Here is a 27,657-nt window from a genome sequence, read left to right as displayed (position 1 = left end):
TATATGTGTATGTCTATATATCCACATTTGTATATATTTATACATATATAAAAATATATATGTATACCTGGCCATCCTCAGCAACGAGATCAACCAAATCATTTCCAATGGAGCAGTAATGAACTGAACCAACTATGCCCAGAGAAAGAACTTTGGGAGATAACTAAAAACCATTACATTGAATTCCCAATCCCTATATTTATGCCCACCTGCATTTTTGATTTCCTTCACAAGCTAATTGACAATATTTCAGAGTCTGATTCTTTTTATACAGCAAAATAATGTTTTGGTCATGTATACTTATTGTGTATCTAATTTATATTTTAATGTATTTAACATCTACTGGTCATCCTGCCATCTAGGGGAGGGGGTGGGGGGGTAAGAGGTGAAAAATTGGAACAAGTAGAGGTGAAAAATTGGAACAAGAGATTTGGCAATTGTTAACGCTGTAAAGTTATCCATGCATATAACCTGTAAATAAAAGGCTATTAAATAAAAAAAAATATATATATGTATATATATATATACATAAATTATATTTGACAATTGGAACTCAATATATTTTTTTTCAGCCATCCAGTTGTTAAATATTTTCTAACCTACATTTTCCCTGCCTAGATTGAATGCCTATTTCTTCAACTAGTTCAGCTGTGTGCTCACTTTCCCTCTCTAGGCCTCAGTTTCTCCATCTGTAAAATAAGGAGAATGAAATAGATCATCTCTAAGATCTTTGTAAGCTCTGAGATTCTGGTTGTATGGCTTGATTCTAGTTTTCCTTAGTTCTTAATGAGTTAGTAACCCTCATCGGAAAAGGAACATGGCCTATCATATGTACAGCTGACATTGGCTATTCAAGGTCTATAAATGCCCTGGAGCCCAAATATCTTTCCATATCCCAGGAGAGGAAGCTGGTGCCAGGTCAAGACCAAGGTCCTGGGTTGGATAGGCTGAGGAAGCTCATACTATAACCATCTAAGCATACTTAGCCCAGGGAGGGAAAAATCAGAAGATTTCAGTTTCCATTACTGTTAGCCCCTTAACCTCTGCAAGCCAAACATAAGTAAATAAAACCCCAAAATAGAACTGTTTTAAAAATAACAAGGAAAAGTTTTATTTTTCCCCTTCTTTTTTTCTTTGCCTTCCTTTTTGCTTTCCCCTCAGTAGCTTAGGCAAAAGAAACATGTCTTTTTTTGTGTATTCTGTTGGCATGATTGAGAGAATTCTGATGGTTTGTAGTTCAATTCTCTGGAACTCACAGTTGGCATGTTGTTTAATTTTTCCTCAAATGGACCTGTTTGTATCTGACTTGATCCTGTTGTCTTGCTGATGCCTGAGGTCCTACATATAAGAGAAAGAGAAATATGAGAAGTGAAGAAGTGATTTTCTTTTTTGAAGTGATGATGTAAGGAAAGAAAAGGGAGAGGGGAGGTAATTGAACAAAGAATCAGTGTCCAAAGTTGAAAAAGATAAGACCTTTGCATTTTTTCCTGTTATTTAACTTTCCATATATAAAAGACAGGATAATCTCTTCTAGAAAAAGCATGAGTCTAGAAATTGGAAGATCTCATCTCTACCCTCCAAAATATCATATTTCAGCCCCTTCAATCCTTTAAAGTGGGAGCTTCTAGGTCCTGGGTAATCCTGATTGAGGCTCCTCAATATTTGAATTATTTCTTTCTGGCTGCCTATAGTATTTTCTCCTTGATTTGATAATTCTGAAATTTAGTTATGACATGTCTTGGAGTTTTCATTTTGGGGTCTCTTTCAGGAAGCGATCGGTGGATTCTTTCAAAGGATATTTTGCCTCTCAGTAAACCTCTCAGTAAACACAAACTCAGCATGTCAATTAGTCTCACCATACCTTGATTTCTCCATCTATAATATAAGAGAATTCTAATACTCTATATCTCACAGGGTTGTATTGAGGATATAGAAGTATTAGAATTATAGAATTTTAGAGCCAGAAAAGATCCTGTAGTCCAGCCTCCCCCTCATTACAAGATTCCTTTCTATAACATCCCTGACAGATGGTGACCCAGTCTCTGGTTGAGGTCATATGTTGAGCTGAAATCTAACACCTTATGACTTCCTCACAGCAATTGGGAAGATGGTCTTTGAAGAAAGGCATTTTGTGGAGTCACAAAATGTTAGGGTTGGAAGGGAATCTCAGCAGTCCTAATTCTAACAGGAAGCATAACTACCTTCTATTTTCTCCAAATTTTTTGACTTTTGGCCAAAAATCTCACTTCCTAAATCAACTGAATAGGAAAGAACTCATTAAATAGAATATATATACACCCAGGGATACACATACATACACATTTTTGTTTACATAATAATTTAATACCTTAAAAAATTCTTAATTTTATAGTTATTCTTCCCACCAAAACAGATCTATTAACTTTTAAAAATATTTCAATAACTATTTGTCAGTAAAACTAGTTTCTTTCATTATGCTATGTATTTTATGGTTAAAAACATGAAAAGTGATACATAGACTTCACCAGGTTGCCAAAAGGGCTCATGACATGTAAAAGCAGTTATCAGGATCCCTGCTAAGTTGTATAGATAAGGAAACTGAGGCCTAGAAAGGCATGCACTTCTTGCACAACATCACATAGATAGTAGGATTTGTTCTTTTGCTCTAAGCTGAGCCAAGTAAGGATACCATCTTAGCTGACAGAAATAACCATACTTAAACAGGGCATTAAACTATATTAATGGAGTAGACTGAGAAGCCATTAGAAATTCCTGGTTGAATCAAAGATTGATTTCAAAGACTCTGAGATACCTCAAGGCCAGCAGGATCTCCAGAGAGGATAGAAACTGATTGGAGCTGAAGCACTGCTTCTTCTGTGTGCATCTGAGTGAACATTTTAAATCTCCAAAGATTGAACTATAAAGAGAAATTAGTTTATTAATAATTCACAGTCTTCAAGAAGGGAAAAAAATGTCAAAAACATATGCTCAGGAACAAAGCTTGATTTTATTTTCCCTGTTTAGAATAAAGAACACCGTGTAGAAAAAGAGTTGTCAAACTCATAAGATTAATTTGGTCCCTTTTTTTGATTATCATTGAGTGTGGTGCATTTGTGTATGTATGTATGTGTCAGGATGTGTGTGTGTGCGTGCATGTGTTTGTGTGTGTGTGTATGTGTGTATTTATTCCAACTTCCTCCTTGATGTTTTAATTTTTCCAAATTTTCTGCAGTTTGTGGGGAGTGTTAGTAACCCAATATTTTCTTCAGCTTTTAATTGTTCAGGACATTTTCATAGTGTAATTATTAGTCAACTAAACTAAATTGGAGTTTGTGAATTCCAGGCAACTTACTCAAGTACATTATGAGACTGTGTTATTCAACTTTTTACTTCTAGTATAAAAGGAAAACTAATTAACCATTGGACTTAATAAAGTTCCTCAAAGTAAAAAGCTGAAAAACACAACAGCAGTGGTTCTCAAACTTTTGTTTTCAGTATCTTTATCCTATTAAAAATTATTGAGGATCTCTCCAAAATATTTTTGTTTATCTGGGTTATATTTAAGACATTTATCATATTGGAAATAAAAACTATTTTTGAATTTGTAGAGCCTCTAAAAGGGTTTCAGAGATCTCCAGGATTCTCTAGACCATACTTTGAGAACCCACTGCACAGGATCATCTTGATGGGGGATAGAAACACAAGAAAAGGCAAAGGAGGAGGAGCCACAGTTACTACCTAAAAAGCCCATTTTCTGTTGGTTCATATGACATAATGGCCAAAAAAAAAAAAAAAAGGATTGGATTTGGGAACAAATAACTAGAATTTGAACTCTGATGAATTTGAACCTGGCCTTTGGTAAGCAATCTACTAAACTTCCTCATTTGAAAAATAATGGGGTCAGGCTAGATCAGAGGTTCTTAATTTTTTTGTGTGTGTCATAGATCCCTCTGGCAGTTTGGAGGAGCCTATGGCACCCCTTTCAGAGTAATATTTAAAACATAAAAAGAAATACGTAAGATTACAAAGAAAATCAAACTTAAATTGTTCTTTTTTTTTTTTTTTTTGTCCTTCTGATTCACAGTTCTCCTGAAATCTGACCTCCTTGATTAAGAACCTCCAGATTAGATGACCTCTTCCCTTCTGACTCTAAGCCTCAGTCTATCTCTTTGATGACTACATAATTTTTTTGTGTTTCAATTTCCTCATAAGTAAAATTAGCAAACTGGTTTAGGAGGACTTCTGCCTCTAACATGCCATTGTTCTAAGTTAATATGGAATAAAATAACCCCAAATACTACTGAAACATTTAAATAAAAAGTGGAATTAAGCATAAGAAGCCATTTTAGACTCCTCTCCAGAGTTCCCTTTAGGATTTGGCAAGTGGGATAAATTCCCTGAAATACAGAACTATGCATATTACTGTAGTATATAGAGAATTTAAAGAGGACTAGCACTTCTGGCGTGAGAGCTTTCTAAACTTTTTTGAGGCCTGCTCATCCACTTTGGGAGTCTACCTGACACACAATTCTAACCTGTGACTACAAGAAGTCTTACCATGTACAAAGATTACACCCTAGAAAAACAACTCCATAGAGTGGCTAAATCAAGTTGAGGATAACTGAAGAATCTCAAACTCATCAGTGAGTTAGGAGCTAAAGTAGTCCCAGTGGAGGGCTTAGAGTTTGGTCAGACATTGCCAAGTCCATTCTGGGCAATTGCCAGTCATTCTGACTTTTGACTTGCCACTCAACTTTGACGACTCGGGAAGAGAGAATGAGACTAATGATTTTGTGGAACTCTGCCTTACTTAAATCAAATTCACAAGACATCATCCTGGGATATCATTGCTCCTCTTTGAAAATGAAATACAAGCAATAACAACTCATATTACCACAACACCCAAAAGCTTTGTGATTTCCTTGGGTTGCTTATTGTCCTTTGTGAGCTGCATTTCCCAACCCCACCCTTTCCAACCACCACCACACGCACATATGCACACATTCCCTCTTCCTTAATCTCTTCTATAGAGTGAAGCTAAGCTCTAGGGTTCACTAGCCAAGGCTGCTCTTGAGCTCCAGTTTAAACAGATTTTTCATATCAATACCTTAAGAATCTGTGATTTCATCTGTGAGAATAAGTCTGTTCATTAATGCAAACATTCCCATGTCTAAGTTTTCTTTTTAGTAACTTGAAAGTTGAGGAGAAGATGAAAAAATAGAGGAGGGAAAGGAGGAGAATGAAAAATAAGAAGAAGAAGAGGAAGATAAGGAGGAAGAAAATCAGTAGCATTTTCAAAACCCGGGGATAAACCTTCTTGTGGTGATTTCCTTGTACTCAGAATATTTCCACCTTGATGGGATCTGGCAGAACTTGGGCTCCAGTGGCACAAATTTCAAGAACCCAAGGCATTCCCTTCCTTCTTTGCAAAGGTGAGGACTTATAGGTGTGAAATATTACATATGCTGTCAAAATCAATTGATGTGTTAGCTGGTTTTTCTGAACTGTTTTTCTCCCCTTTCTTTTTTTATTCTCTGTTATAAGGGTAAATGGGTATGAGGAAGGGCAGTGGATAGAATATTGGATTTGAAGTCAAGAAGATTTGAGTCTGAATTGAGCCTCAGATATTAGCTATGTAATCCTTATAAGTTGCACAAGTTCACAGTTTGTTTCTATTATAAACAAACTATATCAGATTTTGTTTTGTTTTTTGGTGAGGCAATTGGGGTTAAGTGACTTTCCCAGTGTCACACAGCTAATGAGTATTAAGTATCTGAGACTAGATTTGAACTCAGGTCTTCCTGATTAGGGCCGGTGTTCTATTCACTGTGCTGTGTAGTTTTCCTATGCCAGTATTTTTAAAACAATAAATAAATAAAAACCACTTCAAGGTGACCACCACCTCAAAATCATATATGAGATTATAATTTAAGTGGAAGAACATATATACAAATTCAGGATGAGGGAAGAAGAGTCTTCCTGTTTTCAAGCTTTGTTCCTTCTAATCTTTCTCATATGTCACTCCCCTGCTAAAACATCCTTAAAAGTTCCCCACTGCCTCTAGAATAGAAGTTTTTATATTCTCACACCTTTTTGTCATAGACTCCTTTGGCAGGCTTCCATAAAATCTTATAAACATCTCAAATGAAAAAATATATACATAGGATTACAAGGAAAACTAATTAAGTTGAAACAAAGATGCAAATTCTTACTATTCAAATTCACAGATTTCCCCTATAAAGAATCCTTGCTCTAGGATAAAAATCTGCCTCTGCTTTTAGTCTCATTTCATATTACTTCCCTTCACATGCTCTCCATTCCAGTCAAATTGGCCTGCTGGTTGTTTTTAACATAGCCTATCTCCTGCCTCTATACTTTTGTATAAAGTGTTCCCCAGGAGAGCCTGAAAAACGCCTTCTCCTTATCTCTGCCCAGAGGCAATTTTCTATAGAAGAACTTTCTTCATCTTTTCATTTTGCTTGTTAATGCACTCTGCCTCTTGAAATGATTTTTAGTACTTCTGCATAAACTTTGCATTTACTTTTTTCTCTGGGCGGTGGGGGGTGGGGGGGATGGGAGAGAGAGAGAGAGAGAGAGAGAGGTTGAATTCTCTCAGATAGAATGGAAGCTCCTTGAGGACAGGGATTTTGGGGGGAGGCCTTTGCATTCTTACTGTTAGCCTATAGCCTATATATATATATATATATATATATATATATATATATATATATATATATAGTTATATATATATATATATATATATATATATATATATATATAGTGCTTAATTAATATATGAGGAACTGAATTGGATTGCCTAATCCCATATAGGGAGTAAGAAGGATCATAGATTTTGAATTGTAAAAGGACTAGCTACTTCAACCCTCTCATGTTGCAGTTGAGAACATTAAGTTCCAGATTGGTTAAGTGACTTGATCAAGATCACATAAGTCATTAGTCTAACCCATTCTAACCCAGATTCTTTGACTCTAAATATAACTCTCTTTGGGGGGGCATCAAGCTATCTCTAGTATAATCTTGCAAATTTCTTTATTTTGCAAATGCAAATTTCTGGTGTGATCTCAAGCTCTATTGCTTGCTTCCTCATCTGTAGAAATGGGGATAATAATACTTGCATGCCTGCCTCATAAAGTTGTTCTCAAGGAAGAATTGTATAAACAAAAGAGCACTATAGACATCTGAGCTATTTTCTTCTCCTAGACTATAAAATTGAAGGCAAGGAAATTTTTTTTTGGTATACTCTACCTCCTCCTTCCTATTATTCCTATACTTAGTGAGAGTTGTCCTGGTAATATCTTGAAACCTGGTTTTCCTTAGAGCACCTGCAAATATGGTTCACATCTGGTTCCTCCCCCAAAAGGGAACCTGGCCTAAAGTTGTTTTCTTGTTTTGGATTCACAGAACTTTTTTTTTCTAATCCGAATCTCAGGATACTTCAGATTTTCTCCAGGCTAGAAAGTATAACCACTCAAAAGCTGATGCAGCATTTGGTGCTATATGGGGCTGTCTTTCTCTGAAGCTCACTGTTCTTTTTGCCTTACCTTCTCATATGTCTGGTACTGTCTCTCATTCTAGATGTAATTTGTCTTTTGCCTCTATCTTTCCCCTCCAACAATATAAGGTGAACAGAATAAGACTTCATTTGAAGTTTCAACTTATTTAGAGACGATAATATTAATTTTTTTCCCCACGAGATGCCTCTTGAGCTTGGTAAACTACTTTGTCCCATAGTAAATAATGATGGGAGTACCATTGCCTCTAATTAAGACCGGAGGAACCCTGTGTACTCTTGCTTTGCTGCTTGCTAATTCCTAAAATATAGAAGTTCCACTTCCAAGGAGTTTGAACATTGGTTTTGACTCTGCCCAGTTTCCCTTTCACTGGATTTAGTCAATTGCTTGGTTTCAAAATCCTTTCTGTTACCTTTACTAATCCAAAATGTCTACTGATACCTGACTGGGACCTAGAACTCTTCCTTCGCATATATCTAAGCTGAGGGGGTCATGAAAAAAAATACTGTTTCAACTGAGGGTTGAATTTGCTAAATTTGGACCCTGAGAACCTAGATTCAAATTTTAGCTTTGTCCTTGTCTATGTGACTTTCCAAGACTTGATGTCCATTTCTATAATGTTATTAGAGAGGAGAAGAGGGAAGTGATTAGGCCCTTCAAATTCCCTTTCAGATCTATGTCTTTGGAGATTTTGACCTGATTTGAGGTGAGTTAGCTAAAGGATCAGGATAAACCTTTGGGGGAGTGAAGGGACAAAAAAAGAGTGAAATTTAAAATACCAAGGGGATATAAGAAGAAACTTGCTGAAAAAGAAATAGAAGAAAATCTATTTGAACAATTTTACTATTTCCCTAAGAGCTGGTAACTGGCCCAGTTAACATTATTTTCAAAGAACAAATGTGGAAGTAGTTGAGACAGAAGGTAAGTACATTGCAAAAACAACAAGAACAACAATAAATCCTGTAATTCCTTCAACAACCCAGTAGAGCATTTGAAAAGATATAAGAAGTTACTCAATCAGTAGACATTTTTACAATATCTTCACTTTGTACTAGCCATGGTAATGATAAAAGAGAAAAATCTACATGAGCTTATGTCAGTTGAGAAGACTAACCATACATAGTCAAAACAGCAAATAACCAAACAAATGAAAAATAATAGCACAATTCACATTAAATTGATCCATCAAAGTTGTTTTCCAAGTGTAGACTCAATCAGGCTTCCTGGATTTTCATTTCAATTACAACCACCATCATACCTCTCCATCCCTTAACTGTTGTCTATTGGAATAGATTCCTAATTGGTCTCTCTACCTCCACTCTCTCCTCTCCCCAATCCACCCTTCTAAAAGCTGTCAAAGTCATCTTATTTTAATAGTCTTGTGCCAAAAAGTTATAGTCACTCCCTCTTGGTCTAAGATAAAATACAAGCTCTTCTGATGAGCATTTAAAGTACTGCACAATGTGCCTCCCTCCTCTCTTTCCATTATTATTGCATATGATTTTCCTTTATATATCCTACATTTCAGTCAAATGGGTCTACTTGCTCATACCTGTAAATGATATTCCATCTCCCATTTCTATGCCTTTGTAGAGTCTTTCCCCTACATGAAGAATGCCTTTCTTCTGTTTTATCATCTTGAAGCCCTAATTTTCAAAGTTCATTTCAAAGGACACTTCATAATTTATGGGGAGCCTAGCCTGATCTATTTGCCCCACCCCATCCTAGCTACTGACCTTTCCCCTAGAAATTAAATTGCTTATATTTTATATTTATTTTTCTTTGTGATTGTTACTTCTCTACCTTCAAGAAAATGGAACTTCTTTGAGGTCAGAGATTATTTTTTTGCTTTTGTCTTTGTATTCCCAAGGCACATCCACATAGTAGGTCCTTGTTTAATAAAAATGGTTGAATGAATGAGTTCTGAGCAGAATACATTGAAGATGATGAAAGAGATTTCAAGATTATGGCAAGGATTTTGAAATGGAGATATTACAGTGGCCCACAATGACCATTTCACTGACAATTTGAAAAAAATGTTCTCTACAAAGTGTAAACTGGAATTGACTAAATTGGACAAACAGCCAACTGACTGGGCTACCCTAGATATTAAGGCTGGATTAGCTGTTCCCAAAAGTAGGCTCCCTTTGAAAAGTTAAAATAAGGTGTTTACATCAGTACTATATTTTCATTGACTTTTTGGAAGGGGGTTGGAGATCCCTTAAGAAGATCATGGTACAGGGCATAATAAGGACAAATGTTCTGCCAAGATCAATAATCCAAATGTCCTACCAATGCCACAGAGTCCAAAAGACAGAGCTAATATCAAAATACATGGAAGAATATGGGTAGAAAGACCTGAGGGCAAACTGTTTAGGCAACCTGGCTAACAGTCCCACTTTTAAAATAGCAGAACCCTACATACATCCTGTTTGTGTCCTGAGCTGGCCCAGCTCCAGACATGTTCCCAAGTTCAGTCCCTGTGCCAGCAGTGCTCTACTCTCTTTCCCTCTGTGAGTCTTCACCTCTATTTTTTGAAATCCTATCCATTCTTTAAAGCATAACACAAATGCCACCTCGTCCACAAAGCCTTTCTGCTCCCTCAGTTAATATCTTCCTCCTTATGTTGACTTTACTTAGCATTTATTGATGTATTCATCATGTGTCATTCAGTATACTGAATTGTGTATTATCATATTCCTCTTACTTATTTGTGAACTCCGTGAGGGCAGGGATTCTGTCTTACTTAATTTTTATATCTTTCCTGTTTCCCAGTACAATGCTCTTCATACATTAAGCATTTAATAAAAGCTTAATGAAACTGCTGACAGAGCTACAGAAATATAAGGCCTGCCTTTAGCCTTCTGAGTCAATATGATAATGAGAAGAAATTATTGTTGTAATCTAGGCTTAGCCACAACTAGCTGTGTGACCTTGGACTAGTCATATTTTCTTCTCTAAGTGGTTAAATTAGAGTTTAGAGGAGTGGTTAAATTAGAGGTTGCGTAACGTACCTTACAATTCTAAATTTCTTTGATTTTGTGCATGTGTGTGCATGTATATGTGTACACATATATACAATTTTTTAAATCAGGGGGAAGTCCAAGGAGCCCAAGAAAACAAACAGAATATCTGTGCAAATGATGACAAGATCATGGATGCCTTCTTAACAGCTAAAAAGGTCAGATAGTTATGAATTTTTATATATTAAAAATTGATAGCAGCATGACCTCATTAAAGAGCTAATATTAGTAGAAATGGATAGGTCAGTGTCAAAAACAATGCCCAATTCCCAGCACGAGGTACCAAACTTAGTCACGTTGTGTCAACTCCAACAGAATGTGAGCAGTGGTAGAATACAGACTGTCATTCCCAATTAACAAAACCTCTAGTTTGTCCATGTTTAATGTCAAAGAATTATGACACATCCAAGATGAGACAGCCATTGGACACAGACTGTCCCATTCACACCTGTCCTGCATACAATCAAACCTGATCACTTATTAATGTCATCGTCACAGTCTCAGTCCCATTTTCCACATTCATTTCTTCCTTACTATTAATTCATTCAGTGACAGGATGGTCATCTTTAGGAGGAAACTCAGGATACTTCATAGCCTCCTCCCAGAAAGAACAAAATTACAGAATGTCAGTGCTGATCATCAAATTTTAGTCTTTTCATTTTATAGATGCAGAAATGAAGGTCTAGAGAATTGAAGTGACCTGAGCAAAGCAAAAATTATAGAATGTTCAAGTTTACCAATGAGTTACCCAGAAATATTGATTTCTTGGACATCTGCTAAGCAGAGATGCTGAGTACTCAAGGACAAAGCTGGTACTTTAGGAAAAAAGTGAGATAAAAGGGAGTTTGGGGGCATTTGAAATGAAGAGAGTGAAGAATCAAACACATTTTTGATAGATTAAAAAGAAAAAAAACACAGAGGAACAATATTCAGGATAGCAGTAGAAGCCTATATTTGGCTAAAGAATGTGATTAAGTTTGATATAAACCTGGGTATTATTCTACCAAATAATACAGGAATGAAAATTAAATGAAGAAGCAGATATGAAAAAGCTCAGGAATTTGATGGTGAATGAGATCCCTTAAAATGGTGTTAGTTGATGACAAACCACCATATTGATGAGATTCAGTAAATGACTTTGATTTTAAGGGAATCGGGATCAGTTTGGACATAGTATAATTCCTATGAGTTTAAATTTGTCCTTGAATTGGTAATCTCCAAAAGGAACTTTAATAATTATTTAGTCTAATCTTTTAATTTTACAGAAGAGGAAACTGAGGCCTTGAGAGGGAAATTGGCTTAAAATCATAAAATAAGCAGAAGTGAGACCAGAACTCAGGTCTCCTATGTCCTCATCTTGTACTGTTTTTATTGTATTAAGTTGCTACCCTGATAACTTAGTTCAGGGGGAAAAAAGAGAGGAAATAGAAAAAAAATTTAAGATGCATTTGCAGATGATCTAAGAAACATGATACTGGCCAGAACCCAACACCATGGCCTTTTGGTGCAGGCCCAGCCTTTCCCATGGGATCAGAAGATGACTCATAAAGGAGCCCCTCCCATAGAGAGTCCTCTGCAGCCAGCAAGTTATTGTTGAGGAGATCTGATGTGCCAAAAAAGGTCAGATTTTCCCTCAGATAACTATTTGTTTACCATCCCTCTAAATAAGCCCTCGCAAAACTGTTTCCCGAGCTGTACAGAAGAAGAATGTCGGTGTCTGAAAGATGAAGTTCACCTCTGACCAGTATTTCATTTTTATTTATTTATTTTTATGTGTGTATGTATGTATATATCTATATGTTGGAATCAAAGGCCACATCTCTTGCCAAAGATCAGTGTAGTTTATGGTCATTCCACAACTCTGAAAGAACAAAATATAAAAGCCTGATAGACTGAACTAAACCAATAAAATTGGTCCTGCAAAAATAAAATGAGATAACCCACAGCATACTTCTAGTAATTTTGCAGGGGATAGAAAGTAGGGATCAAGACAGAAGTAAAAGAGTGATATGTAGAATTTTAACAGATGTGTCTTAATCTGATGTTCAATGATAACATTATATATATATATATATATATATATATATATATATATATATATAAATGTTATTAGTATCTTTTGTTTTTATATTAACTATATTTTCCTTGGTATTGTTTATTTTTTCTTCAGGATTATACTTAATTCTGCTAGGCAAGTTACCCATGGTCATATGTACAGGGAAAAAAATTGTAAAGTAAGAAGAAAAAAAAAAAGTCAAAATCAATTAACACACTTTTTGAAAATGGGGTTTTATGCTGTATTCATCATTCATGAATCTTGACCTAGTCTTGCAACATTCATTTTCATCTGTTTTGTTGGTAGGGGCAATGGTGATATTCTTTCCATTTACATTGTTGCAGCATTTTATACATTGTTTTCCTGGCTCTGTTCATTTTATTTTGCTTCAAATCTTATGAGTTTTTCTGTGTTTCTCTGCATTCACCATGTTAGTGATTATCTTATGAAACAGTAATATTCTGTTATATACCACATTTTGTTTAACCATTTCCCAATTGATGAAGTATCCTTTTAACCAGAAAATAGAGATAAAAATTAAACTTGTGATCACATATCTCCTTTGTGGAATTCCTGGATAAGAAAACTTCCTGTCCTAATTCAGGATAACTATAAAGTTCTCTCCAATCTTAGTTTTAGATATTTGCCAAGAGCACTAATGCTATGTGTCATAGGTTGGGCTTGAAATCAGGCCTTGCTCATCCAAGGTCAGCTCTTTATCCACTTTATTATGCTGCCTCTCATTTTGCTAAAGGAAAATGCTAAAAAGTCCCATTTAAAAAGTATTTTAAAAAAGCCTCCAAATTACTGGTCAACAACTATCAAGGGACATGAAGGTTTGACTTGGCTGTTGTTCTATTTGGTTTAAGACCCAAGGCTGTCAGGTTCTGGAGAAAAATGTTGCCCAGGAAATTTGGAGGACATCCTATTTTGAGGGAAGTTGACATAACTTCTACTTGGCCCACAGTTTTTTAGGACTGTCATTTCGGACATAACTGGGTCCAAACCAGAGAGTGTAGTATAGCAGTCATAAAGGTAGAACCAAATAACCAAGTGACACTTATGGAACCTCAATGTTATGTAAAAAGGCTGAAAGTTGCCTTCCTTCTATTGCTTGAGCAAAATCTTCTTTGAAAAAAAATGCTTCCCAGGTAGAACTCACTGAAGAAGGAAGGAGACTTCTTTAGGTTTCACCACAGGCAATATCAAGCTGAAGAACTGGGAATGCTGCCCCTATTTATCACGTCTCAGGTTGGATCCATAATGCTGGCAGGACTGGAGTGAGAAAGAAAGGCAGAGGATGTGAGGCAGATGCAGAGGCGTTTCCAGGACATTGGGGGGTGGCTTTCTAAGCCAACTCTTAGAACTGCAAACCCTCACTAACAAGCTCTGTCCAGCTCATGAATGTTTACCATAGAAAACAAGGAGAAGGACAAAGCTCAAGGTCCATTACTGTTAAAACTTCATTTATGAATACTTTTCAATCTTGAGAATAGCAGTAGTATTCAAAATATGATAATGTCAAGATAATTTGGCACATAGTAAGCATTCATAAATATGATTTTGTTCATTTATGAAGAAAACATGTTTTAGCTGCCATGACATAGAAATTGAAGGAAAGGATACTGAGGAAAGGGAGTAAATCCTCTAGTTATATGCTATATAATTTAGAGACTATTAAATTCTACTCACCCATCCTTTTAATGCGTTTGTTTCAGAGGAACAGGTGCTCATAGATTGTCAGGAACAGCTCAGCATATGCAGAAAATCAATCCCAAATAAAGTTCAAAGAGACACTTTCAAAGCTGGGTTCAAGGTGACAAATGGCCACTAATGAGAAATGGACTCCTGCCCCTTGCCTGACTGATGATGGGTGAAAGGAGATCCTGTGTGGAGAGGACACCTGCTCTTCCCTGGTCCAATTAAGACCTCCAACTGTTTGTAGTAACATGAGATTCAAATTAATTGATTCTCCCTTTTTAATCTGCCCCCAGGAAAATCGGACATGAAGTAGGTACTGTGGAAAGATAATAAAATAAAATGACAAGTCATTTTAATGTTTTCTGAAGTGTATGCCATATAGTATTACTGCCTTCTTCTCATGGCTTTAACCCCTTCAACATGCCACTATTCTCTCTGCTTTTAGGGAAACATAACAGAGGGTAAAATGGATTTGGAAGATAATTTTGTCCAACCTGTTCCTGCATTGCCCATTCCACTTTTGTATAGCTCTAATTTTTTGGAAATTTTGATGTACATTCAGCCACCACCTGCATTTTTGGCACTTCTGCCCATTTCTCCTAGTTTTGCCATCTTGGGCCAAGCAGAAGGAATTTAATATCTCTTTTGTATGATAGCTTTTCAAAAATTTGAAGTCAGCTCCAAGAAGTAGTCATTCATCCTCTACTTAAAAATCTTTTGAGAGGGAAAAACTATATCTTCCCAACTAGTCTTTGAGAGGAGGGAACATTTTTCCCCTTTGTCTTTCTATGTATAGGGTCTAACACAGTTCTTTGCCTCTAAGGTCACCTTCTGTTTACATGGTATATATCTGATATATACCTAGTTATTTACATAGTTCTCCTAGGGGTATGCTGGAGCTAATTTATATCAACTCAAGAGAAATGATTGCTAAATTTTCACTTTTGAAATGGACAAATGCTTTTCATTTTTCTTCCAGGGTTATTTTTACCTTCTGAATCCAATTCTTCCTGTGCAACAAGAGAACTGTTCGGTTCTGCACACATATATTGTACCTAGGATATACTGTGACATATTTAACATGTATAGGACTGCTTGCCATCTGGGAGAGGGGGTGGAGGGAGGGAGGGGAAAAATCGGAACAGAAGTGAGTGCAAGGGATAATATTGTAAAAAATTACCCTGGCATGGGTTCTGTCAATAAAAAGTTATAATTATTAAAAAATTTAAAAAAAGAAATGGGCAAATTCTGCAAATCAATTGTTTTGTTGATTATTGAGACTAAAGAAAGTAATGGAGAAAATGTTAATAATGCATATCTATCTTAAAGCTATGTCAAGTGTTTTTAGAAAACTAGCAGCACACTCTTGTATCTTCCCCATTGGAGGACAAAGACTGTGGGATTTTTTGTTTTGTTTTGCCTTTATAGCCCAAGATCTTTCCATAGTACCAGAAATATAGTAGACACTTATGGTAGTGGTGATGGTAGAGGTTAGGGGAAGGATGAAGTCCTGAATTTTCAATCTGGAAAATTTGCTTTGAATTCTTTCTGGCTCTTCTAATTATTGCCCATGAGATATCCTGAGACACTTGGAAAGTCTTTTCACCTCTTTAGGTCTCAGTCTCCCTATCTGAAAACAAAAAAGGGTATTGAACTAAATTACCCTTGAGGTCTCTTGAAACTCTGTGTCTATGAACTTTGAACTATGACCTCCCTAAATCTTTTCTTTTCCAGACTCAATATAAGTTTCTTCAACTGGTCCTAATATCAGATAGAATTTAAACTTCTTGAGAGCTGGTACTGTATCATTTTATCTTTGTATGTTCATGTTTACCCTACCCAACACACAGTAGATACTTAGTAAATCTATACTGATGTACTGGTAATGCATGATCCTCTAATGCAACCTAAGATTGCATCTGCATTCTCATTTTTTAGCAGCAATGTCACACTATTAACTCATATTATTTTACCTCCATGGCATAGGCCCTATAACAACAACAATAACAACAACAAGCATTTTTATAATGCCTACTCTGTGCCAGGCATTGTGATAAATGCTTTACAAATATTATCTCATTTGATCTGCACAACAACCCTAGGAAGTAAGTACTATTACAGTTTGGGACACTGAGGCAAACAGATTTTTTTAGTGACTTGCCTAAAGCTATATAGCCAGTAAGTATCTGAAGCCACATTTAAAGGTATCTTCCTTGATTTATGCTCAGCCCTCTATTCATTGTGTCACCTAACTGTAATGTTCGGGCTAGCTTTCTGGAAGTCCTCCAGAAGGGCTTTGGTCTCAGCAGGATAGACACCACAAGAGAGAATGGACAAGAATAGAGTCTAGATTCTTTCTTGTCTCTTATACAGTTTGTGTCTGTCATAGTCTGACCCAATCTCAGTCTGACCCAGTCTCCTCCAGCAGTCTGCCAGTCTGCCAGTCTCAAACAGTTTCTCCTTGAGTCTCACTTTGTCCCCAGTTTAAACACCCTATTATAATTACATCATTACAGTATGCCGAATATGTGTGAACTAGAGAACCATCATATCACCATACTAAGTACTAAGTATATATGTGAACTGGAGAATCATTATCTCATCAATTCTACTGAGTTAACATCTTGTTTCAAGCATACTTCACCAGAGTTCTGGTTCTCTACACCTAACTACTTCTTTTCTCTCTTACTACCCTTTTCTTGGTGATTTCATCAGTTCTCATAGGTTCAATTCTATTCTTTTCACAAATGACTCCAGGATAAATTTATGCAGCCCTGGTTTCTCTCCTGAGTTCCTCAACATGTCCAAAGTAGAACTCAGTATCTTTTTCCCCAAACCCTCCTTCCTTCAAAGTTTTCCTTCTGTTTTTTTTTTAAAGAAAAACACAATTCTTGAAGTCACTTAGGTTTGTAAACTCAAACTTTCCTTTATTCTTCCCATTTCTTTTCTTTTCTTCTTCCTTTCTTTTTTTGGGAGGCAATTAGTGTTAAATGACTTGCCCAGGATCACACAGCCAGTTAAGTAGACTTTCCCATTTCTTGATCTTTGTTTCCATCAACTGCCCAGCTCTATAGTCAACATGTCTTGCAACATCATGTCTTGAAAATATTCTTTTTTTCCCAATCACATAGCCAACTCTCTCATTTAGACCCTTATCATCTCTTCCTTATATTATTGCATCTCTGCATATCTGCAGTCTCCTGATTGAATTTTCATTTTTCAGTCACTTTCCTTTTTAATCTATCCTTCACACAGTGCCCAAAATAATATATCCAAAGGACACATCTGAACTTCTCATTCTGCTGCTCAAGATTCTTCGGTGGTCTCTTATTGCCTTCAAATATTGAACACAATGCCATTTCAAATACAATTCCAGCCTATTTTCTCAAGCTTATTGCATTTCACTCCTTTTTCCACACTTTACATTACAACAAACTTAGCCTACTTGCATTTCCCCAAAGTTAGCATTTACTTTCTTGCTTTCATGCCTTTCACAGTTTCCTACCTTCACCACCATGTCCTATAATCCATAATTTCCTATAAGAGTAGGTTAATATATCATTTTCTATAAGAAGCCTTTCATAATACCCTTAGTAAATGTTTTCTCCTTTCTCAACAATCATCATTTGCTTAATTATCTGTTTACAAGTTGTGTCTCCTAGTAGAACAGAAGTTCTTTGATGGTAGAAATGTTCTTTTATCTTAATAGCATCAGTAGCAAATGTAATGTCTTCTATATATGGGCCTAATAAGTGATTTTAGATTGGAGTGAAATTGTCAGAATTTATTTCAATTCTTGCAATTTGGGAACATGTCAGATGGTGCCACTGGCCGACATATGTAACTACTCTAGAGGTCAGTGGCACTCATTTTACAGATCAAGTCATGGCCATATCCCTTTAACTAGACATCCTTGAACATTCCCAGAATGGTTAGCGAATTCACCTACTGAACTTGAATGTCAACTAGACTTCAGCATTCTCAGTTTTTATGATTTTTCTTTTTAAAAGAAAGATTCTAGGTGGCATACAGAGTGGCATTTGTGTATCTTACTTGCCCCTTTTTACCTAATGTTAAAGGGCAAAACAAGCTATTTATTCCCACTTCCCTCTCTCCTTTGCAAGGTAGAATATCTTAAACTTCCTTGACATTCTGGCATAGTGCCCTGTATTGGGGAAAATACAACAAAACAAAACCAACAAGAGCCCTGCTGTAATGCTATGACCTTGCTTTGGCAGCCAGATGGAGTAGAGTCCCAAATGTCTTCAATATACTATGCACCTAAAGAAGGTAAATGAGAGCTCCAAGACACAAAGACATCACAGCAAACTGCAGGGTCACAAGGAGGAGGTGACCACATGTGTCCTTGCTTCTTTTTGTCTCTTGGCTGCTTGTCTTTTTGTCTGTGAGCTGATGGCAGATATTTAGGGGAAAGAGTTTCCCTGGCACTCCTATTGATGAGACTTGGCTTGTGAAGTTGGGAGAAGAGCAGGAAAGGATGCAAACAGAAGTGTCAAAATAGTGTAAGCAAGTGTTGTCCCAGTAGGAGTCTGTAAACTTGCAGAGGAGACAAGCTGAATTCTAAGGGAATTAAATTTGCGAAGTATCATTTCACCTTCAGAAATGTGTATGTGTATTTGTACATGTATTTGTTCTTTTGAATTATGATTGCCAAGACTCTACATTAGTTTATGAAAACTTGAAGGTTATGGCAGGGATTACCAAGGAGAAGCAGCTTGTAGATACAGTGGATAAAAGCATTGATCCTGAAGTCAGGAAGGCCAATTCAAATCTGGCCTCAGACACTTACTAGTGCTGTATGATCCTTGATAAGTCATTTAACCTTTGCCTTTCTCAGTTTCCTTTATTGTAAAATGAGGATAATAAATAATAGCACCTACCTTACTTATTAAGTATCAAATGATAATTTTCGTAAAGAACTTAGCAGTGTCTGGCACATAGTAAATACATAATAAATGCTTGTTTTCTTTTTTCCTTCCTATTTTTCCTTTTTTCACCCCTCTTCCTTTCTTCCTTCCTTCTTCTTTTCTTTTTTCCCTCCTTCTTTCCTCCCTTTTTTCTTCCTTCCTTCCTCCCTTATTTACTCCCTCCCTTTCTCCCTTCCTTTCTTCCTCCATTCCTCCCTTCCTCCCTTCCTTCTTTCCTCCTGGATGGACAACCCATATTTGTCTGAATGTTCACCTTGAACAGTCTCTGAAAACAGAGTTGAGACTATATTTATATATAAAAGGAAGAAAGTGGGTTGAAGTATCTTTCAGAAATTGCAGCATTCTTTTATTATCCCCTACCTGTTCCCTGAAATAATATCTAAGAAACACCCATCTTTTTCATTTCAGTATTCTTGCAGTAATTATGAGACATGATGACAATATTGTCAAGAATATCTTAGAGCTACTACAGTGTTATGGATCTAGTACTGACTTTCGAATCAGGCTAGCTGGGTTTTAACACTAATAACACCTATATGACTTTGGGCATTCTCTCTTTGGTTAAATGAAAAGATTGTAGTAAACAATAACCAAAAAAAAACCTCTTCCAATTATAAGATTCTATTTTCTAAGATGAGAAAGGCCAATAGTTTGGCAAGCATTAACTTCCTCACCTAAGTATAGCCTCAAAATTATTTTTCTAAGGAATGAAGAAGTGCCAATGGCCAGATCAAAACCAGTCAACCTCAACACATTTCTCAGAAGCCCAATCTGTAAATTAGAAGAAATCTTTCTGAATGTCCTTGTAGCTTCCTAGTTCAATCTCCCAGGTACTTAAAGTACCTATGTATATACTGTTAAGAGTCATTAATTCACCAAAATGGAAATTTTTGTATCATAAATTTAAAACTAGATAGTACTTCAGAGATGACTTAGGGATCCTTAAAATCCTTAAAATCTAAAGTAAAACACATAGCAGTTTATAAAAGAAATAAATTATATTGAAATAATCAAAACATTGAAATTATTGAAATGATAAAATAATTGAAATTATCAAAATGTTTTTTTTAAAAAGTCCATGGATGACAGATTAAAAAGCCCTGATCAAGTCCAATCCCTTCATTTATTGATAACCTGAATCCCAGGAAAGTTCAGTATCTTGCCAGAAGCCACATGAGTAACAAGTAGAAAAGGCAGGAAGACCCTTCATCATAGAATGATAAATGTAGGAAGGAATCTTAGAAGCCATTTGGTCCAACTTCTCTCATTGTAAAAATGAGGAAACGTAGGTCCCCAGGTCACATAAGAAATAAATGAAAGAGCTGGGACTTGAACCCAGGTCCTTCAATTCTATGCCCAGTCCCTCTTCCCTATTACATTTGTCACTCTATGAAACAGTAAGGCAGCATGCCCAAAGAGAGGTTGTAACTAAGATCCAGGTTCTAAGATCCAACTGAGCTTGAGTCCAATTAACATGACATCATTTGCCCTATTTGAACAATGGCACGAATATTTATGGCATGAAGATGTTTAGAAATGGTTAATGAAAGGACCAACCACAAAGAGGCTGAAAACAATTTGCTGTTTTGATTTAAAATGAAATGAAACAATGTACTATCTCTGTGGCTTTCAGTATCAGTTCACTGAAATGGATGCTTTCACGCCATACGGAGACTGGCAGTGAGGCTCATTGTAGGAGGTTTGAGAACCTGAGGAAAAAACAGGGTTTTCCAGCTGCCACTGAGCTTCAGAGTTTCTCAGAGGAGCTCACGGCTCTGTTTATCCATCTCACATCTCCTTGCATATGATTTGCAGGCTCTTCCCTGTGAACTGGGTAGTGCAAGGTGCTACTTTTCCGCCCATTTTCCTTCTCAGGAGAAATCGGGAAATGTTTCCTCTCCAAGCTGCCTCAGCTTTTCTGCCTTGGAAAATTAACTGTGTCACTGCCACTCTGTATACCCAATTTGCTAAGTAAAATGCCCTTCTTCCCTTCCATGGTGCCTGAGGCATGTTCTATTGCTCTGGGGGAGGTGACTGGCATTCACTTCTCTGGCTCGTAGCTTTGTAAGCTAGCCAGCACACCCGGTGCTAAAGGGGTGTTGGCCCTGGGTTCACTGATGTGGGCAATCATTTTCCATCATTAAAAAACCCCATGTGAATATCAGCCAGAAAATGAAGTGGGAGATGCGACAAATATTTTTTTCAGCCTAAAAAACATTTTCACACATATTTTTTCCAAAGGAGAAGCCAAGGTTAACTAGAGTGTCTAGCATCATGAGGAAGGATATGGTCTTCAAATCTGGAACCTAATTAGTAGCTCCATGGTTCATTCAGTACAGTGTTCTTTCCCAATAGCTATCAAGGCTTAAATTGTAAGAAGTTAAGGAGGCACTTTAAGGTATGAGTTGAACCCCATGGTTTCTGAGGTCTCTTCCAGCTCTGAGACACTGTGATTCTCCCTCTGCAAGGTCTTTTCTCAACTGCTTATTTCCACAGTCATTTCTTTTCATCTCTGGATCTCTGTCAAACTTAATTGTCTGCACAATTCATGAATGAAAAATCATTGAACTTACAATATGTCAAGCATGGATGCAAATCTAAAGGCAAAAATAATGTTAATTAACAAATAGTTTAACTACATTAAAAGGAAAAAATAGAAAAAAGATAGTCCATGACCTTAAGAAGCTCACATTTCAATAGAAAGGAGGGTATATTTTGGTGTGGAAAGTTGCACAGATATTGAATGGAGCCATAGAGTAAAGTAGATTGACTCGCTTTTTCTAGTAGTAATGGCAGTGTTGTCCAGAGTATGGCTCCTGAACTAGAAAGTGGAAGCAATGGTAGCAGTGATGAGGAGTGGGGGGTAGGGAAGAAAAGGAGTAGTTTGGGAAGAGAAGGAAAGTATGTAAGATACTATCAAAGCAATGACCAGGTAACAAAGTGAATCATGACTAGAGATGTCCTGTACATATATAGTAGTTCACAAGGCACTTAGCAATTAAGAGAATAGGGTCCTAGGATGAGAATTCAAGAGATAAAAAAGTTAAATCTTCAAGGACATCCTCTTTGGTCCAGGCAACAAGGCAGCTTGGTGAGGGGATGACTTGGGAGCAAAGTGAAGTTATATATTTAATCAGATATTGGCCTGCTTTTATACTTCACTCTTTGGCATATAAGTATCTTGTGTTCCAGCTAGACTATAAGACTACTCACTGAGAGCTGTCCTTTAACTCCTCTTTTTCTTTTTGCACCCTTAGTCAAGTAAATTTGCCGTTATCTTCTTGTCTCATGAAGATGTGGCTCTCCTCCTTATCAAAACTGCCCCTTGGCATGGAACTTTGATCCCACCATCTTCAGTTTTCTCCAATAGATTACTCCCTTACCCCTGTCCTCTTTTGCCCCCCAGGCTCTCTCTATCTACCTTGCTACCTACAAACACTCCCACATTCTTAAAAAAACCCCAAAACTCTTCTTTGATGTAACTTTTTCCTGCTAGTTATCATCCTACTCTCATCAGTTAAACTCCTTGAGAAAGCTGGGGTATGCAGCTGGTGTCTCCATTTCTTCTCCTTTTAGTCTCTTCTAAAATTTCACATATAAATGTATAAAATTTATAAATAAAAATAATAATAATAATATAAAATAATATAATAAAAATAATAAATAAATAAATAAAAATAAATATAAATATATAATATATAAATAATATATAATATAATATTATATTATATTATTTTTATATATAAATATATAAATAAATAAATATAAAAATAATAAATAATAAATAATAATAATAAAAATAAATTTATTTATAGATATATTATATATAATATAAATAAATAAATAAATATTATATATTATATATATATATATAAATTATATAAATTATATCTGGTTTCCAACTTCATAATTCAACTAAAAATGTTCTTTTCAAAGTTATCAATGATCTTCTAATTGACAAATCTAATGACCCTGAAGTCTCAACCTCCCCAGAGTTACTGAGCAATTTGGATGCCTCTGCATTTGGTAAAGCTTTATGCTCTGCTCTATGTTTGGCTTATGAAGGAGGAGAATCAGTTTATGCCTTGGATCCAACTAAACTCTGTCATCTTTGCAAGAACTTACACAGTGTGTCCCAAAAGTGTTAGTACTGTTTTAAGTATTATTAAAGCATAAAATTGTACTAAGACTTTTGGGACACCATTGTAGCTACCACTCCAAGCTCATACAGACACCCCATTAGCCACTTATCTTCCTCTCTTTTACATCCCTGATTAAATCCAGTTTCTTTATGAATCCAAATTCCTTTCTAAAAATGCATGTGCCAACTAGTCATTGAGCACTACCTTGCAATATGATTCTTAACATTAAGGTTTCCACAAATAGTCTAGGAAGATCAATAACATATATTGTCTTATTTATCTCTTTGTTAGATGTATCTTCTTATATCCATTATAGTTCTATATCCCATCCTCTTTGAGTATTAAAAACCCATTAAGTCTAAGGTATCCTCATCCTGACCTAAAATTATTGTATAACTTTTATATCAAAGGTTTCTATTTGACAGAATGGGCCCCAGATATGCTTTGATGGTGATAAGGTTGGTTTTCACTTCTCTGGCTCATTGCCTCCATCCAAATAATATGGAAACTTTAGTATCTAATATATTGTCCACCCCCCATACCACCTGCTCTCCAGATATAACCACCAATTCTCCTCAAAAGTTCAAAACTACCCAAAAGTCAAATGAACTACCTCTGGATGGAGTGATTCCCTTCCACTTAAGGTCTTTAAGCAAATGAGCATGCCCATTTTTTGGCAAATTTATAATGGAGATTCCTAGCCAGTTATAAATAGAACCAAGTAGCAAGTAAGTTCCCATACAGCTCTAAGATTTTCTGATTTCTTGATATATAAGAAGCTCTATTTAGTTATAGATTAAGGAAAACAAACAACATATCAAAATCCATAGAAAATAAAAATGTCTACCAGTAAGCAATACTTCCTAGATTCCAATATAATCTTAGACTAGTTGCCTAATGGGTCTTCAGTAGCACCCAAATGTCTTTTTCTCCCTTCCCATGCCTAAGAAGTAGAAATTCAGGACTAGAGTTTGTGGCCTCCTAACCTATAAGCCAGTGGCTTCTTTATTAGATTATATGGCTTTCAAGAACAAAAAAAATCAGATCATATTTAACAAGTTTCACATATAAATGTAAAAAAAATTTAATTTGTATAAATCTTTTAGGTAGTGAAAGGTATAGCAGAAATAGGAATCCATTCAGAGTCAGGAAACCTGAGTTTAAATTCCTGGTTCTGCTCCTTCCCTCACTATATGACCTTGGAATTTGAATGTACCTCCTCTAAACCTCAATGCTTCTTCTATAAAATTAAGGGAGTTAAATTAGAGGGTTTCTAAGGTCCCTTCCAGTTTAAATCCAGGATCTCATGACAATGTGTTTGTCAATCAGTAAACATTCTAAAGTTTTCCTCCCCATCTATTTGATAATTTAGAATGGAAAACTGTTTTCTCTGTGTACATTCCAGTGAATTTGCTTGCCAAAATCCCAACTTTTTTTGCTTTTTATTTTTATGGGAGAAAAAATGAGAAGAGGGAGGGAGAAGGTATTAGAAAAAACGGAATTGTAAAATCTTCAAGTTGGAATTGAATATAAAGATTATATTGTCCAATTCTATCACTTTACAGATAAGGACACAGGAAGTCAGAGAATATGCCAGAACTAAAATCCAGATATCTTGCGTCTCAAGGTCAGGGCTCTTAAAGCCTCCTCAGATGAAATTCAAGAGTTTTTTTTAAGCTACATTCAAAATATGAATTCATAGACAATGCATGCAAAACTGCTTTCAAAGTTTAGGATGATTTATTTTAGTATGACCCTATTTAATCTATTCATGAGTTTGGACTCTTAAAATGGGTCTTATACACTCATAATAATTGTCTTAATGGTGACAAATATGCTTTTCCATATTGTTCTGGAAGAGGCAAGAGAAGTAAAAGTACCTGTTTATTCATTTCTCTTCAAAGAAATTCTAGGATTATGAGATTATTATTCCTACGAGGGGTATAAATAACAGTATTTGAACAATACTTGTGAATGAGACTAAAAATAGAGATGCACCAGAAATAGAAACAGTGAGAGGAGACAGATATGAATGATCTCATGCCTCTGTGAACTTCCTCGGTTCTTATCCATATCTTTTCATAATATGTAAAATCTTTACATGTAAAATCATGTAAATCCTCAATAACAAAAAATTTATACATTATGGTGAGGACCTACTTCCAGATATTTTGATGTTTTGTGGATACCAAAATACCCAAAAATATTATAAGAACTAGAACATAACCATTAAAGTGTAAAATGGATCCTCTAGACAAAAATTGTACAGGATAAATGGATGTAAGTATGTTGTAAACTTTATCAATGGAGGAAATGTCCATGCTGATAAAGTAATTGAAGTATTTTAATATTCCTTTATTGTCTCCAAGTATAACTCGAGTCCCCATTAATGTGTTTTCCAACAATAGTCAGCAGATGCAATTAGTTCTTAGTAAAATCATTTTCTCAGATGGCATACATAAATAAGAACATTAGCTATAATCCTTCCCCCAAACCTGGGATACAGTCTCCCATAAATTTACTTCACATATAAAAGTGGTGGACATAAATGGTACAACAGTTGTAAACTATGTAAGGGACATATATGCCAAGGCTAATCATGTTTCTGATACTGGTAGGCCTTAGAGCCCTTTTCTTTCTTATGAAGTTCCCTCTAAAACCCAAGTCTCAATTTACCAGACAGTTAGTTCTCTTGCTCATATGGGTGTCTTTCTTTTTTCTTTCCTAGACTAATGATTCTTAAGTTCCCAGTTTCAAGGGCCTATTTCTCCATTATCTGTGTCTATGTACCTTATCCCTCAGCTGTGCCTCAAATTCTCTCAAGCTGATTCATCAACTGTTGGGTAAGGTATCTCCTGGGAGAGTAGCTTTACTGCTAGAAGAATGGATTGCTTCCAATGGGAAGGAAGAGAGAAAATACCCTCTTCCCATAACAGGTAAAGAGCTCTGTTCATCCCTGACTACTGGTCTCTGTCCTAGAAAGATTATTTTAAACTGATTGGACTCTTTAGGAGTGTGCTTAGTCATTATTCATCCAATGAAAGTTCTTCATTCTGATTCTGAGACATAGTCATACTTCATAATGGGATAACAGGGTATCATCACCCTGTTAACACAGTAAAACCTCATTTCAGTGATCATACCTTGTGACTACATCATTTGATGCTAAGGTGTGCAGAGAACTACCCTCCTTTACACTAATAATTTCACTGATGTTTTTAGGAAGAAAATATTTCGTTATATTCATTTTGGGGTGAACTGAATTTTACTGCTTTCTTTATTTTTTTCCAAAGTAATCACCCAAGTGTGGTACATTCATTTTCCATCAAATAAAAGATTGCCTTAACCAGAAGTTTGGTATTCTGATCAACATCAAAGAACAGAAATTTACTGTGCTCTGGTTTCTCCAGTGCGTCACTTCTGATTCCCAAGCTTTAAATTCCTGGGAAGAATCTTAGTAAACTGTGGAAGCTTATGTTGAATGCTCGCTTGTTGGGAATACAAAAGTAATATATTCTTCTGGTACTGGTTAGACAAGACAACATTTAAGGTCTCTCCAAACTCTAATATTCAATGAACAGGATGTATGGCCTGGGAATGAGGGAGCCAGTAGATTTTTTTTTTAACTTGTCTTTTCAGAATCACCTTCAATAAGTCACTTCTATTTCCTGAACTCAAATCACTCAGTTGTAAAAGTCAAGAGCAATGAGGTGACTTGTTTCAGTGAGCTGTTAGGCCATGAGTGTTTTGTGACAGGTTGGGATATTGTAGAAGGGATTCATGCTTCAGGTAGGGGGTAGATTGAATGACCTCTAAGGTCCCTTTCAATATTGAGATTCTTTGAATCTAGAGTTCCCTTCAGAAAATGCCACAAGCTGCAGATCAAAATAAGTGTATAAATGAAGCAAGCAGTAAGAGAAGATTGGAAGGGGTGAGGGGAGGTAATGAAGACACAGCCAACAGGCAGTAAAAATAACGTACAAAATATGTAAAAAAGGGATAGAAATGCTGGGAGGAGAGGGCAGGTAGCAGAAAATTGATAGCTTAGTAATAATCACATGTAGATAATGTTTAGTCATTTCAATCATGTCTGATTCTTCATGGCAAACATACTAAAATGGTTTACCATTTCCTTCTCCAGATAATTTTATAGGTGAGGAAACTGAGGAAATAGGATTAAATTATTTGCCCAAGGTCATACAGCTAGTGATTGTCTGAACTTAGGACTCCCATTCTCCATGCTTGATGCTCTATCCGTTGTGCTTCCTAACTTCC

The 27,657-nt window shown here is 36.0% G+C and overlaps 1 long non-coding RNA gene across 1 annotated transcript; it reads right to left on the bottom strand.

The window, feature by feature from the left end:
- Window positions 1-1,122: 1,122 nt before the first annotated feature.
- LOC116421665 lies at window positions 1,123-26,353 on the bottom strand. The gene is made up of 5 exons (XR_004232143.1): window positions 26,173-26,353; window positions 14,283-14,607; window positions 13,753-13,865; window positions 2,792-2,896; window positions 1,123-1,338 (listed from the first exon to the last, which is right to left on the bottom strand). It is a non-coding gene; the product is annotated as an uncharacterized LOC116421665 (long non-coding RNA).
- Between the last annotated feature and the right edge of the window lie 1,304 nt (window positions 26,354-27,657).

Source organism: Sarcophilus harrisii, chromosome 2 (assembly GCF_902635505.1).
Source record: "Sarcophilus harrisii chromosome 2, mSarHar1.11, whole genome shotgun sequence".
In the NCBI taxonomy this organism is placed as follows: Eukaryota; Metazoa; Chordata; class Mammalia; order Dasyuromorphia; family Dasyuridae; genus Sarcophilus; species Sarcophilus harrisii.
The sequence above is the reverse complement of the archived record's forward strand: the minus strand, read 5'-3'. Positions and strand labels throughout refer to the sequence as shown.